General features: G+C 43.5%; 1 non-coding gene across 1 annotated transcript; it reads left to right on the forward strand.

Moving 5' to 3' along the window:
• Window positions 1-534: 534 nt before the first annotated feature.
• Window positions 535-664, forward strand: LOC129538756 (small nucleolar RNA SNORA19). Its single transcript, XR_008682297.2, has one exon. It is a non-coding gene; the product is annotated as a small nucleolar RNA SNORA19 (small nucleolar RNA).
• Window positions 665-12,201: the final 11,537 nt, after the last annotated feature.

The raw sequence follows: 12,201 nt of genomic DNA on the forward strand, positions 1-12,201 counted from the left end.
AGTCTATGCAGTATGAATGAACTACTGCAAGAAAAATGAATTACCCTAAGAGCAGCACTGTGCCATCCAGAGACTGGCAATCCAGAAGCTCTGTAGATGAGAACACAGACTCACACTATCTGTAAGTGGAAAGACGCTGACCAATAGCATGAGAAACAGGGGCCCCGTCCAGTGAGCAGAGCGTGAACTCCAGAGCACATCACAGTGTGGCTTTGTCTCAGCTGTGTCACTCAACACCATATGCTCCAAGCTGCTTGATTGATTCGTGCATTAAGAAATTCATTTGTAAAAGGGATTTACCTTCTTCTGAGGGGTTGCTGTGAGGCTTGAAAAAACTGATACATGCTATGTATATGGCTGACATATATACTTATTAGATTATCCAGGGCAGCTGTGCTTGAAGAAGGTCTCACAACTGGCAGCAGGATGTGATGGTCTGCAATGGTGGCCCGCAAAAATAAACGTCAAATGGTATTTTTGCTATTTATTAAATTGGTACATTTTAAAGAAATTCACTCAAATAATCTCTTTGTCACGCACATTTCAGTGATCAGCCTTCTCTTGCATATATAAGCAGTGCTATTACTTATGTGCTATACAAATCGTTGAAGGTTAATTAGCAGTATAATTAAATAGTAATGCTGACAGTCTCCTTCACACACATTTTTTAAAATCTTCCTCTTTGTAAGAATGTGGGACTACCACAGAGAGTGCAGTTTGGCTCTTGCACCATTAATCAGATCAGGGATAACTGGGGAGGAGTATAAGGACCCTTTGCAGAACTTGCAAGAAAGTACCCATGACCCAGGGACACCCAGGTGAAATACCAAGAGAAAGGCTGGAGTCAGGGGGTCCTGAAGGACGTGAAGGGCAAGAATCTTGGGGAGCAAGAAAAACTCAGAGGCTGCAGCCTGAACCCTGAACCCGGCCTGCTACTCCAAAGATAAGGAGACCTTGGGACTAAGATTAGTTCATCCCTTGTTTTTTTTAAACATGAAGAATCCAGCTGGGGCCAAGCAGTATGATGGTGGTCTAGTCTGACTTGTGCTGGTCTCTCTGGCTAAAGAATCGAGATGGGGGTCAACCATGTAGAAAGCAGCTTCTAACCCATGCCATTTCCCCTGCACTACCAAGAAGCCTTTAGAGGGGCCTTTCCAGGTGTGGATCTCAGTTGCTCTCACCTGTGTTATTAAAGAAACAGTCTTGAGAAGAGTGAAGTGACCTTTTATTGACCTTGAATCCCACCTGCTATGGTTTGATGCCAAACAGAGAGCGCAATCAGGCTTTATCTGCAAAGGATTAACCTATCTGTGTCTGTGCTTGTTAGTCTTTTACTTTAGGTGTTGAGCAAAATCGATCATTCTTTCCTTTTCCCACCTGAGCATCTTCTCTCTTCCAGGCACTCTGGAAGAGATCGCAGTGATGTCCTTCGTCCTGGAATAGGAGGTGGCTGACAGTGTTACACACACAGAGTAGACCGTAGAAGGCAAACGACAATGCCAGTAGCTAATCCCTGTTTCCACTGGAAAGTAAGCCCCGCCCCCTGCTAGTCGCCACCACCAGGCTCTGGGAGGAGCCTGACCCCTTCCCCTCCTCGCCTTCTCCCCTCCTCCCCTCACCCCCTCTGCCCTCTCTGCTGGCTCCTCTGCTCTCTCCCCTTACTATTCTTTTTTCCGTCTTCTCTTGTCCTTGTATATTGTCCTCTCTTTTCTGCCCTGCATTTCAGACTTTTGGTAGACCACTTACACTTGAATCTCCCACTGTCATGGAACATTTTAAAAGAACTTTTATTAAAGAAATGTCTTTTTTAATTTGACTTATTTATTTGGCTGCACATTGTGGCATGTTGGATCTTAGTTCCCCAAGATGGAATCGAACTTGTGCCCTCTGCAGTGGAAGCACGTGGAGTCTTGACTGGTAGATCACCAGAGAAGTCCGAAAGATGTGTCTTCTTGAACTTAGGGGACAGATGGGGAGGTCAAGTGTTCTTTCCCTGTTCCTCCTGTCTTCTCTCTCTCTCCCTCCAACCCCCCACTCCTGTTCTCTGTCTTCTTCCTTGGAACAAAGCTGGCCATTGTGCCTTCAGTTTACTTCCTCCCACCTGCAGCACTATGGAACCATCAGTCATCTCTTGGGATTAGGGCCCACCAGAGACCAGGCTTGGATACTGGGAGCAAGAAACCCCACACAAGTCTAAGTCACATGAGCCAACCAGTCCTGGATAAGACCCCACACAGCGCATTTGGAACCAGATGCTAATTTGCCCATCACTGCTCCTCCTTAGGTCTTTGTGTCTTGAGGACACCTCTCTATTGGGAGTTACAGGAAAAGGGGCAAGAAAGCTTGAGTCATGCTGGAAAAATATACTTCAGATATTCACCCTGATTCCCTAAAAGCAGCAAAAGTGTCAAGGGGCAACACAGATACTTGGGAAGGGAGAGTACTGGTACTCAAGGTGTTGCTTCTCTTTGCCTCTACTGAGAATGAAGCAAGTAGGAAGGGGTGTGCTTGCAGGGAGGCCTTGGACTTAGTCTCTAGTGCATTGGTTTAAGATTAGAGGTAGGTGAATGTTGCCTTTGACTAGAGTCAATTGACTAAGGGGAGAACAGCTCTGTTATTAAACCTCATTAACCACAAGAGTGGGATAAGCCCATTGTTTTTCTGATTCCTTATTCCCTAATCTACAAAACTGGAGAACACCAGGCAATGTGTAGGTTTTTTTCCTAACAGTTTGTGGAACTCAATATCAAAGTCTTTCTTCAGTTTCAAAATAGAAATAGATGGACTACAGAGAACATTAGAAAGAGTACCCAGAGGGTTGCAGGAAGTCAGTGAACAGAAAATGTGACATTTGGAATGACTTGTGTAACAGGTCACTGGCAGAGTCGAGATAGGAGCAACTGCCCTCAGGAAGCAAAGAGTGAACAAAGGGAGGAGTAAGATATCCAAGCTGGGCTCACTGTGTCAAAGTCTAAAATCTATAGGTAAAGATAATTTGGAGAAAACATTTTATAACTAGGAAATTCCCAAGTATTAGTTGTCATTTATAAACACAGGTGACATATAGGCTTGGCCTGGAAAACTCCAAGAGTGGAGAAGACTGAGATGTTCTAGACCTTGAAAAGGGACCCCATCCTGGAGAGGGGTTGTGGTAGGGTCAGAGCCCACTGCACGTGCCTAGAGAGTATCTGACCATCTACAGAGACCTGTGGGGACAGCAGAGAGGGGCAGTACTGAAGGGTCTGTAGCAGAGCTGCTGAGATCTTCCTCACCCTCTCCGTCAACAGAATCCACATCCATGTCATCACAATACTCTTCAAGGGAAGCCATGTCCTCATGGGGCTCAGAAGACTCTCCTTCCTCATGCTCTCAGCCACACACCAGGGAACAAAGGCACTGATGAGATCAGTGGAAAGACTCTAAGAGTTCCAAGAAGGCAGCTCCCCAGAAAGGATTCCATCAACCAGGCAGGATTCTCCGACCTGTGGATAGGCAGGACAGTGCTCCAAATCAGGGCACCAGTGAGAGGGGAACAGAACCACTTGTTCTTCAAGAACAGGAAGTGAGGCAAGGTTATGGTATCAGGATAAGGACCCAAGGCCATTCTGGATACAGGGGAAGAGAAAGGAGCCACATATGTTGATGGGTATTACAACAGATTGCACTCACCCTTTTCTCGTGAAATCCTCACACAAGCCAGAGATGTACTGATGAACAACTTATTTTTCACTCAAAGTAACTGGGCTGAGAGTTAACAGGTCTGAGATCATCATGAGGACTTGAAGTCAGATTTAAACTCTGTTTGGGCTCCCAAGTCTGTGCTCCTGAGCCACCCCTGGAGTCCCTTGTGCCTATGGCCAGATTGCTTCTGGGGCCTGATAAGAGAAGAGCTTTCTTGAAGAGTGGGAGTTAGCAGGTTTGTTACCTGCCATCATGGGAGAGAAAGCCAGCACACAGGCAAATCGCTGCAGTCAGTAGGAGCCAGTCTAGAATTATACCTCAGAGGCACAGTATGTGTCGCAGCTCCTGAATGCTGCTGCAGGTCTGCTGGCTCACTCATTGACAAGAAGATACAGCCAGTTCCCCAGGCCCTGCTGACTCTCCTCCTGAGGCTGCTCCCATTCCAGTGGCCACAGCTGGGCTGACAGCTCCACCAGATCCTTTGGAGTCTCCTCATTCAACTCCTTGAACACTTGGGCCAGATTTGTGAGTAGCACCAGATTTTCTGTAGGACACCATTATCATCAGAAGCAGCTTCCAGGCCATTTCCACGGGATCCAACTGCTTTTTGCAGGTTTCCATTTGTCTTTGCTTTCTTCTACTGTATGCCCACCTTCCCTTCACTATTGCCTGCTGAAGCCCTGCTGACCACAGGTAAAACATCAGATGCAGAATAAATAGCCACACATAAGCTGCTAACTTGCTTTCACAAGTCATAGTATCAAGTCCCGATAATCAGTCCCTTACTCCCCATCACTCCTAGTGGTTCTACTCCTTATATTGAACTCTGACTGTTATTGTCACCGTGCACCCCTGCAGAGAACCAGGTGGGCACCAATAGTGAAAGTCATTCGTAGTTACTATAAAGATTTTAAAGTATAAAATGCAAATAAAGACCTAATCTAATGTCTAGCATATAGTAGGCCCTCAATGATGGTAGCTATCACTGTGTCATTCGGGAACTGGACTATTTCCCTAGTGCCAGGAGCTATTTCCACATGGATAGAAATACTTCATAGTTTTTGGAACCTGAATATGAGATCAAAGACTCTGCAATACAATTCCCATGATGAGGAATTTAATTATGAACAATGAGAAGGATAATGCATCTGGATTGTTTACAGATAGCTAATGACCTGACATTCTAAATATAGCTGTGGTTCCCCAACTGAAAATCAATCTGCTCTGTGGAAGCAGACGGAAAGCCCCACTGCTGGGCAACATTGGTGAGAACAGCTGGAACAAACGTTTTCCTTCTCGCCACTAAATGATAAATCACAGCTGTCAATGAATAAAACATTCAGTCTCAGCAATCAAGCAATGGATTTTTAAGGAGCCCTCCCATTTATCAGGTTAGCTATTGATTGCTTGTGAAAAGCCATTGCATCAGAGGGATAATGAATGGGAGAGTAGAGCTCCAACACACAAGGTGAACTGGTCTGTAAGCTTGCCTTCAAGAGCTTGATAATATTTAAATTTGTCCCTCATATTTAAAGAATTTATCATAAATGTAACCACATGCCATTGGATTTATGATACTTAACAGGTGTGTAAATCAAGAAACAAATGCTGATTAAAGGAATCTAAGCCAGTCGCCCAAAAAGCACCCCCCACCCAGAGCCCTAGGCTGCTGATGGAAGCACGATATTGCTTTCATATCAATAATGGGGTCTAGTCAGCAGTTGGGAGTGCACATCTGAGGAGTTCCTCAAGTCCTAGACAAATTAGATATTGTTTCGTTCAGTTTCCCTTCCTCTTTTTTCTTTCTTTTTTTTGGGGGGTGGGGTGGGTCTTGGAACGTGATTTTACTTGTCTGAAGAGTTTAATAAGTCGATGTGCTAGTCAATGTTTAACAACTAGCTCTCAGAGGGGGAGAAAATCCCTTGTTTGTATTGTTTGTCACATGTGTGCTTTAAGTATTGATACTTCCACTGTACATGACTTTAAGTGCCAATGTGATATCACTGAACAGAGTTGGGAAGAAATGGTAGCAATGGACTCTGTTGCATCAGTGTAAGCAAACTCCAGTACACCTGGGTGCCACATCTAGCACCTTGTCAACACCATCTCAGCTGTATTGTCTCTGCTTGTGTCCTGGGAGTCAGTCCTACCTATAAATTAAACAGTAGGTAGCTAGGACCCCTTCCTTTCCTGAGTTCTACACTTATACCACACCTTCCACCAAGAAACCTTATTCTGTGTCTTATTTGCATAGAGATTCAAACACATAAAAATTAAATGAATTGTCTCACCCAGGAAGGTTTGAACTACCAAAATGAGGATGTATAAAACACCTTGGAATTCTGAGATCAAAAAATAGTGGTGGTCTCTCCTAGGTCAACAAAAAATGTAGACATTTTTGGATGACTTCTGTATTAAGCATGGAGGAGTCAACATGTGTGTCTGCTCCATCACTCTGCTTAACAGAGGTCATCATCCTCTTTGTACTCACATCGTAAGAGCTTCTCCTTATCAACCTAAACCCAGCTTCCTCACAGCTAGTCTTTTCTGGAGATGGATATTAACCCAGGGTTTAGATATTTTTATTGTTAATGACGACTGCTCTAAGGTCCGTTCCGTTCCCCTGGAGTTATCATTTTTGAGATAAAAATGTGGTTCTAAGATATAGTAACTAAAGAGGTAATACAGCACAGTAGTCAAAAATGCAACCTATGCAATCATAATTGAATGAATACTGGACCCACTGCTTACCAGCTCTTGGATAATTACTTCATTGTATCAGTTTTCTATTCTGTGAAATGGAGATGAATTTAGTAATTTCGTGAAGCAGATAATGTCTGTGGATTGACCTGAAAGACATTCCAAATTCTTGTTCTCTCTTATTGCAGTTCATCCCACTGTGATGAGGAAGAATCTGAGAAAAAGAAATGCATAGTTTTGCAGCCTTTCTTGCTGAAAGGATAACCCTATAGCACAGTTTTGGCCATAACATGGAAGCAGAAGTTTCCTTGCATCTCCTGGAAAGGGTTTTACTTTGTCTGATGCAGCCAGCAACAACTTATCCTTCCTGTCTTGAATCAAACGAACGCTTGTGGGAGCAGCATTAGCCACTGTGGGAGCACGGGGTAACAGGCACTTAGAAAAGTTCAAGAGAATCACAGAGAGCCTGGAAACCGAGGTCAGGAGTACTCCCATTCCCAGATGCAGTATGAAAAAATCCCTAACTTGCTTAAGTCACTCTGTATGCAGGTTTGCTCTTAGCATTCCTAATAATAGACTACTTGACAGAAATTTGTGGAGATTGTGTGCTTGAGTGCTTAGCACACTGCCTGACAAATAGCACTACAGCGTGTATATTATTATTTATTACTTTCAGTCTATCATTATTAATTACTACACAGGACCAACACCTTCTACTACATCCCTGACAACATCTAACATGGCCAAGCACATCAAGGTAAGGATTGCCCTTTGATGCCACAATCTATGCCTTGGAGGAATTTTCAGGATTAATAAAGACATAATCATATGCATATATTACAATCTCAAGGCATTTAAAGGCAATGATTAACTGTATAAGCATTTGGTTCAGGAAAGCACTTGTGGGACTTCTGAAAAGGAAAGATCCCTGTGTGGAGTGGTCCAGGGAGACAACCTGAGGGAGGTTGGTCTTAGAGTGGGCCCTGAATGGCAATGTCAGAGTGGGCTGCAGTCGTTGGAAGTGCACTCCGATGGAGGTTTCTCTGGGGAAACGTCCATAAGACTCTGATAATGTGTGCTCAAAAAGGTGTTGTTGGCTCCTGCCAATCCCTTCACCTCGAGTACTCATCCCCAGCTCCTGCTGCCCTTTTCTCCAGAGAATCGCCCTTGGTGGATAGAAACGCTCTGATTGGAGATTATGTCCGCTCGCATACGGGCAGCTCACCGCTAACGACTGATGAGAAAAGTCTGCTCCTCGTCTAACTGCACTCTGTGCTCCAGTCTCCACTCCAGAGCTCCCTGTGAGGTCAGGCTGAAGTCAGACTCCAGGTGAGACCACATCTTTGCTTAGCTCCATGCCTGGTTCTATCCTTCTTCCTTCATCTTCTTTCTCCCCAGATCACTCTCTCAACAAATCAAGTGCATGTGACTCTCTGTCTCAGAATGTGCTTCTGGGGACACTGACCTGGTTCACTGCAGATATTAAATCAAGAAATGCTGAGCAAGTGATTGGAGCAATAGTAGCTTCATGCACTCATTTATTTGCTTATTCATTTGTTTTTCCTTTTGTTATGCCCTGAGTCTGGTCCCCCCATACTGGTAGAATAAGACACTCGCAGCAATGCAAAAGCAAGAATGGGGCTTCTTTCTAGCTCGAGCTAGGGCTCATGCCTCCTCCAGCGCAGTGGAGTGGGACAAGAGCCCCAAGCCCAGGTCACAGAGGTTTTTACAGTCTTAGATTACATAAGCACCTATTTTTGTTCAAAAGATCAAGCTGGCAGAAGCTCATTGGCCAGTTAATGTGCACGCAGAAGCTCATTGGCCAGTTCATGCGTACGCAGGGTCTTTCTGGGGGATTTCCCTTTTTCCTCTGATTGGCCCAATTTTTGGCACAGGAGGGACTTTTCTAGGGAGGAGTTTCTTATTTTTGGCGCTGGCGGGATATTCTTAGGGAGGAGTTTCTGTGAACTTAGCCTCCACCCTGTCTCCAGGAAATCGAAACTTAGGCCTAAGCAAGGTCTCAGGCCTATCACGGCTACTCAGATGTTAGGGCTCCTAACACTTTCAATAAACCCATGTTGAGCAACTGCTGTATGTTCACTGCACAGGCATTTATGAATCAGAGCAAAGACACGATCTGTGTCTTCCACAAGCTAGCAGATAAAAGTAACCACCAGTGTCCTCTGTCCATGGGATGTCCCAGGCAGGAATGCTGGATTGGGTTGCATTTCCTTCTTTAGGGGATCCTCCTGATCTAGGGATCAAACCCGGGTCTCCTGCATTGCAGGCAGATTCTTTATTGTCACACCACCAGGGAAGCCCCATAAAAGTAACCAAGCCATAGTGAAACAGAACAGGAGTAAGTCGAGGGCCAGAGGCACACAGGCTTGAGCTGAATGCTGATTTATTGCTAGCAGTGTCACCTTAAACTAGTCACTTAACTCTTCTGAGCCTCTTTATTTTCTTCTGAAATAAAAGAAAAAAAAAAAAAAACCTATTTACTTGGTAACTGATGGAAGTAAACAAGATAACGGATGTAATTTCCCAACTCATGGCTAGAATGAAGTTATGCTGGATGTCAGTGCTAAGATTTTAAGTCTTTATCTTGGGCTAAAGAGGAAGAATGCTCTATGTATGGAAAAAGGACAATATTTAGAAAAGGGATGCTTCTATTTCTGGTTCCTCTATCTAAAATTATTTTGAAACTCAACCTTCAAAACCTCTGAAGCTCAACCCTGCATGTTATAGAAATTCAACTTGAATCTCTCCTCCTGCTCAGCAATCTACCTACACAAGATAGCTTTATATTAAGAAGAAGAAGAGAAGGGCGTGAAGATGCATAGGAGAAGAAAACAGAAAGAAAGGTAAAGAAAAAAAAAAGCTATTGCAACCTATCCCAGGGTTTATGTCTGCTGATTTATTAAAAATTTCCTGGCAGAAGTGACCTTTCAGAACAGCCGTTGAATTATTCCTCTCCTGTGGGAGACAGGGATTCAGTGAGCCCAGTAGCAGCTGCCGTGCATAAGATGAGAAATTATTCTGAGCAGCTTATTTGCTGGAAAAGTACCGATTTGGAGTCACCCCACATTTTGTGAAATATTTCCCATCTGTATCTTGGGTTCCAAATATTCTGGAAGGATCCTACTAAGTAGACCACATGGATTGGATATCTAGCACAGAGACTGGTATATAATCATTTTTGAACCTGAAATTTATCTAAAGAAGAATTAGTAACTTAGCCTTACAAAATGCTATTCGTTTATTCTCGTCACTGCCAAAAACAATAGTTTTTAATGCAAATGAAAAGGCCAGTTTCCTGCAATCACCAGAGAATGTGCTTTACTTTTTGCAAGGTATTGTATCAACTTGCAACAATTACCAAGTCCATTTATGATCCATCACAGAATCTGACAAAACATGGACATTCAGTGTGAGAGTCCCAGAATGCTAATTTGTAAACCTGTCAGATTTGTCACGGTGGTGAGAAATGGTGTTAAAATTGCTTTCAATATCTTAATTAGTGGTAGCCTTCCAGAGAAATGCAATATCTCCAGTTCATTTTTCTTTTCATTTCTTGATTTGTTTTTCAACAAGATTATTAAATTTTAAATCGTGATGATCCTCAGAAAACAGCATGCAATTTAAGAATGCTGATGCAAATATGATTGGGTTGGAGGGGACTTTTTAATTGCTCCAGAATGTTAAACAAGGAGGTCAGACTCTGTACCCTGTCTTTTATTTTTATATTGACCTTTGGGCCTTAAACGGAGACACCCCTTGGAGGAACAGCAGCATCTCTGGTATGGCAGAGAAGCAAGTCACTCACATCCAGTGTGGAAAAACTTCACTGTGTGATACCCACAGGTAGTAACACTATCATAGTTACTCTTTACTAAAGTCATGTTCAAAATTCTCCAAGCCAGGCTTCAGCAACATGTGAACCGTGTTCAAGCTGGTTTTAGAAAAGGCAGAGGAACCAGAGATCAAATTGCCAACATCCACTGGATCATGGACAAAGCAAGAGAGTTCCAGAAAAACATCTATTTCTGCTTCATTGACTATGCCAAAGCTTTTGACTGTGTGGATCACAATAAACTGTGGAAAATTCTGAAAGAGTTGGGAATCCCAGACCACCTGACCTGCCTCTTGAGAAACCTGTATGCAGGTCAGGAAGCAACAGTTAGAACTGGACATGGAACAATAGACTGGTTCCAAATAGGAAAAGGAGTACGTCAAGGTTGTATATTGTCACCCTCCTTATTTAACTTATATGCAGAGTACATCATGAGGAACGCTGGGCTGGAAGAAGCACAAACTGGAATCAAGATTGCTGGGAGAAATATCAATAACCTCAGATATGCAGATGACACCGCCCTTATGGCAGAAAGTGAAGAGGAACTCAAAAGCCTCTTGATGAAAGTGAAAGAGGAGAGTGAAAAGGCTGGCTTGAAGCTCAACATTCAGAAAACTAAGATCATGGCATCTGGTCCCATCACTTCATAGGAAATAGATGGGGAAACAGTGGAAGCAGTGTCAAACTTTATTTTTCTGGGCTCCAAAATCACTGCAGATGCTGATTGCAGCCATGAAATTAAAAGACGCTTACTCCTGGAAGGAAAGTCATGACCAACCTAGATAGCATATTAAAAAGCAGAGACATTACTTTGCCAACCAAGATCGGTCTAGTCACGGCTATGGTTTTTCCAGTGGTCATGTATGGATGTGAGAGTTAGACTGTAAAGAAAGCTGATCGCCGAAGAATTGATGCTTTTGAACTGTGGTGCTGGAGAAGAGTCTTGTGAGTCCCTTGGACTGCAAGGAGATCCAACCAGTCCATTTTAGAGGAAATCAATCCTGGGTGTTCATTGGAAGGACTGATGCTAAAGCTGAAACTCCAATAGTTTGGCCCCCTCATGCGACGAGTTGACTCACTGGAAAAGACTCTGATGCTGGGAGGGATGGGGGCAGGAGGAGAAGGGGAAGACAGAGAATGAGATGGCTGGATGGCTACAGACCTGTGTCTGTCTACCAGTTGCTTTTTCCATGCAGAGTGTTCTCCCCCTGCAGGAGGAAAATGCTCCAGGAAAGCAAAACATTAAAAGTAGCTATTAATAGAAAAGAAGAGGTTTCTGCAGCATCTCTGTGGGACCACAGTTATTTCTGTCCTATGTTGAAATATTTCACCCCAAGAAATGATGGCAGAGGCACTGAAATTTCTATTTACCATGAAATGGCCCCTTCTCTGTGGTTCTCACCTTTGTTTGTAAAGTGGATGTAAGCAGCTTTTTTTTTTTTTTTTTTTGCATGAAAGAGCTCTCTGCAGGAAGCTCCTTTTGTCTTGTCACTTTAGCAGATCTTTATTGTAACCAACCTTAAAACAGCAGGCCATGTTCTGCTCATCTCCAGCCCAAGCACAACTTTTAAGTCTTTTGATCACCCTGTACCTTGCCTAATTTGTTGGTTCTTTCCTTGATCAAAGAAGTAGAAATGAAGAATGAGTAATTAACAGATGACCAAGCAAACAGTCATCTTGCGAACAGACTGTGTGAACAAGGTAGCTTGTGAACAAACTGTGTGAAAAGATGGCATCTAAAGAAAGATCACTAGGAGTCAACAAGCCTGCAAACACTGGGAGATGACTATGAGTTTGATCGCTCATCTCAATAATTAGCTAAGATTACTTCCTGTTGTCCCTTTAAAGATTTTCATAGCCGAGCAGAATCTTCAGAGTTTTGGGGGATTTGAGTTCACCTCAGACTTCCTTGGTGGTAAAGTGGAAGGAAATCTATCTGCCAATGCAAGGGACACATATTCAATCCC

The sequence above is a fragment of the Moschus berezovskii genome, chromosome 2 (genome assembly GCF_049115385.1).
Source record: "Moschus berezovskii isolate FMDL1 chromosome 2, NW_MosBer_1.0, whole genome shotgun sequence".
Classification (NCBI taxonomy): domain Eukaryota; kingdom Metazoa; phylum Chordata; class Mammalia; order Artiodactyla; family Moschidae; genus Moschus; species Moschus berezovskii.